Source organism: Crassostrea angulata, chromosome 8 (assembly GCF_025612915.1).
Source record: "Crassostrea angulata isolate pt1a10 chromosome 8, ASM2561291v2, whole genome shotgun sequence".
In the NCBI taxonomy this organism is placed as follows: domain Eukaryota; kingdom Metazoa; phylum Mollusca; class Bivalvia; order Ostreida; family Ostreidae; genus Magallana; species Magallana angulata.
Window position 1 is genome coordinate 58,202,479 of NC_069118.1, and position 4,041 is coordinate 58,206,519.

At 31.7% G+C, this 4,041-nt stretch overlaps 1 long non-coding RNA gene across 1 annotated transcript; it reads right to left on the reverse strand.

The window, feature by feature from the left end:
• Positions 1-514: 514 nt before the first annotated feature.
• Positions 515-3,406, reverse strand: LOC128159817 (uncharacterized). Its single transcript, XR_008240181.1, has 2 exons — positions 2,558-3,406; positions 515-811 (listed from the first exon to the last, which is right to left on the reverse strand). It is a non-coding gene; the product is annotated as an uncharacterized LOC128159817 (long non-coding RNA).
• Between the last annotated feature and the right edge of the window lie 635 nt (positions 3,407-4,041).

The following is a 4,041-nucleotide window of genomic DNA, read 5'->3' on the forward strand; positions in this document are numbered from 1 at the left end:
CAATCATCAATGATACTAGAATTTGATCTTTTTATGTTTCTTGAATGATTTGTAGCATTTTAATAATTAAATAGACAAGTATTCCTGCATGTGATTTCTTTTTTCCATGAAAAAAAGTAAGCTAACAATCATATTTATTAAATATCTAATCTATTCTGGTTTATTGTCTCTTTTTAACCATGCTAAAACAGTAAGATCAACAAGTTCAACATCTGCCTTAAATAAAATTAAATTTAAACACACCCGGGTAGCTGGTGGAGGAGAAATCCATTAAAAATGTTCAAATTTGACATGTTTTTTTCTACTTTTTTATGCATATATACCTTAAGCGGGTGAAAATAGATTGTTTCTTGCTCATTTCAAAAGTAATTATCATTGCTGGTGTTATTCAAAAGTCAAATGTACATTTACATATCCTACATGTAATCTTATGGAGAAAATTGGAAAGAGTTGGGTGATTTTTCAACTATGTAAACACATCTAAATATCTTTATAAAATAAAAAATGAAGGAAACATAATTGCATACTTTTATTGAAAAACAAATTTTCACAACAATTATATTTCTTTAAACAGCCTTAATTTTGTTTTTCATAATTTCTTATCAAACATGAACAAACCACAATAGGACATGATGCTTTCTTAAAGTTCCATTATTGTTCATGCATTATCCGATTTAATTTGAATTACCGGTAGATAGTCTGTAGAACACAAGGAATATGCATGTGGGTAGAGGTGACAGGTTAACCTCAAGAGCTGAAACCACAAGAATCAACAGGTAAAAGCCATGTGGTAACAAGAGTCTGCTTTAAGCTGAAATTAAAAAAAATAAATTACGGTAGCTGTGTTAACATACATGTACTTGTAATAGCTGTGTTTACATTAACATATACATAATATTTTTGGAAAAAATACACTGACCATGCAGTGTTATAAGTATGACATATCCAAATATATGACATTAACATTTAGCCAGTACAAAAACAAAAATGTGCATATCAAGTCATAATATCATAACATTAAAATAATTTCTTGGGTATAGACATATCAGATTGAGCGAGAGCAGGAGTGAGCGAGAGAGTTTGTTTTACTTGAAGTGCGACAGCAATATTTCAATTCATAAACTACAAACTTTAGGAATATTACCAATCCAAACAGTGTCAAAGTATAAGCTTCTGCTACGTGTATACCATGTTTTGTCAATTCTACTGTGGTTTATTGCGAATAAATTTAGCGAGGGTTTTTTTCTTACAAATTACATGTTTTAAAAACAATACTATGTATAATGCGCATAAAAATGAGGGATTAATAATACATGCTCATTTTAAAATTCAAATGCACTTTGGATTTCTTTTACAAGATCGAGATATTTTTGTCACAAAATTAAGTTGCCCTCTGACAGTTTCATGAGTCTTTGCCAAGATTAAAAAAGAGAGAGAGAGAGAGAGAGAGAGAGAGAGAGAGAGAGAGAGAGAGAGAGAGAGAGAGAGATCTGAGGCACATGCAGTAAAAATTATTTACATACTATGTTGATGTGATATGCATGTAAAGCTTACCTAAAATGAATCAATATGTATAAAAGATTATCTAATCTCTCAAATTACAATGATTCTGTGAAATACTTATATCTTGAGAAGACTGTTTAATAGATGTCATGGAACATTGACCTAAATTCTGAGCTTGATATAATATGAAATTTGAGACTTTACATGCCTGTTACACAAGCAATAACCATATATAACAGAGAGCGAGACAAAAGGTCTAATTTTAATTAGATTGAATAATTACTTTGTCAAATATATTTATTTAATTAAACACAAGCCTGAGTTTTTTAATTTATAAATTAAGTGAAGGCGATATGGTAAAGATCTGCTATAAATATTTAGGGTAAAGTTATCATCATGCAAACATGCACTCTAATTACAACATTCTATTCTTGTGTACCTGAGGACTCCCACCGCTTTTAATTTTAAATTCTTCATGCAATTTACTACTGATATCCTCTCTTCACTTGCCTCGGATAGTCTTTTAAACACCATCACCAGTCCCGTAAATTCATGTGGTCCACTTTGTTTACATGTAAAAATGGCGACTCTCGATCTCGATGTAAATTCAACATACTTGATTTTCCAAAGTCGGTAGCGTGTTTCGGAGAAAGTCTGAGGCAAATAAAGAGGCGATATCAGTAGTAAATTGCATGAGGAATTTAATGGTACTAATTGTTTTCACAGAATTTGCGTATAAATAAGGTAAATCAGTCCAAAACTAGCGAACGTTTTTCTGCGCAATAAATATACATGTACAATTTTTTCAATGGGTGGCCCTGTAGCTCTCCGGTCTGTCATTATTTTTTTCCCGGAGAGCTACAGTTCTGCAGCTACCGTGAAAATACACTGGACAGATAATATTCTGAGATTCCGCTGACTCTAACGCCCGCTTTTATATTGTGACGTACTTCAAAAGCGGAGGTTAGAGTCAGAGGAATCTCGGATTAGATTGAAAAGTGCAAATACTCTGAAAAGAAAAAGTCAATACGACATATCCTCTATTGAAAAATACCTTTATAATCTGTCATACGTTAGTTGAGCTGAAATTTCCACTATCGACGTCTTGCAGGCCTTGCTTCTTTTAAAAATGTAGACACACCGCTATCAGCTGTTTGTTCGCAGTCAAAACATGGCGAGTTGAAATGGGGAATCGTACGATATAATTATTTCGATTATAACTAATAAGACTAATAAAAATTTACAACGTAATTATCGATCGAAATAACGAAATTGTATCGAAAAACACTTTATTTAACTATTAAAAAACAGAGTCCGGTTTTATGACCTGCACGAATTGTTTTCAGCAGGAGTTACTTTCAGTGTGAATTTTACACTATTTTTTAAACCAAGAACACGGAATCAAAATTTCCGGAAAAATCAATATTTAAACCCCGATATCTCTGCAATGCATCATCCGATTTGAAAACAAATTTCAGTTTTGTATTAAGCTTTGCAAACTCTACAATATGCATATAATTTTGTGTTTTATATATAGTTGAATTATCAGTACGAATTGTTTTCAGTAGAAATTACTTTCAGTGTGAAATGTGCACTATTTTTAAAACCAAAAACACGGAATCAAAATTTCCGGAAAGATCAATTTTTAAACCCCGATATCTCTGAAATGCATCATCCGATTTGAAAACGAATTTCAGTTTTGCATTTAGCTTTGCAAACTCTACAACATGCATATAATTTTATTATTCGCTTAAAAAAATGAAAATTCCGAAAAATTAGAATCACTTCCGGTTTCGACCGGAAGTGACAAAATAATTTTTTTCGTAAATTTGCCATAAGTAAATCCACAGATTTACAATCACAGAGAATTTCAAGTCTTTATAAACAACCGTTTACGAGAAAAGTCCTGGACAAAATCACTTTTTGAAATTTTTAAAAATGACGTAACTGGAAAACGGAAGTGACTTAATGATTGAAAGTTTAAAATCTCCAAGGGACAACTATTTAACATAATTCCTGAAAATTTCTTGCAAATCGGTTGAATAGTTTTTGAGATATAAAGCAAAAAAGAAGTCAGAAGGAAAAACAAGAAGAACTAGAGCAAAGCTCGTTGCAAAGCAACGAGTGGGTCTTCCGTTAATGTCGGAAGTAAAGCTGGAAGTTTCTGTAAGAAGCAGAGCTCTTAAACCATTAACAAGAGTAACTAAAATAAAAAGATGAAAAAATCGAATTATTCCTGGTACGACTTAACAAAATCCGAATGATTTTAAGTACGACTTAACAAACACCTTTCCGATTTCAAGAACGACTTAACAAAAAAAATCCGAATTGTCTAAGTACGACTTAACAATAATTTTTGGTACGAGTTAATTTTACTTTTAACATTTCGCTATTTTCTAAACCAAGGACGCGGAATAAAAATTTCCGGAAAAATCAATTTTTAAACCCCGATATCTCTGTAATGCATCGTCCGATTTTAAAACGGCTTTCAGTGTTAGATTCCGCTTGATAAGCTCTATAAAACACATATTCATTTTT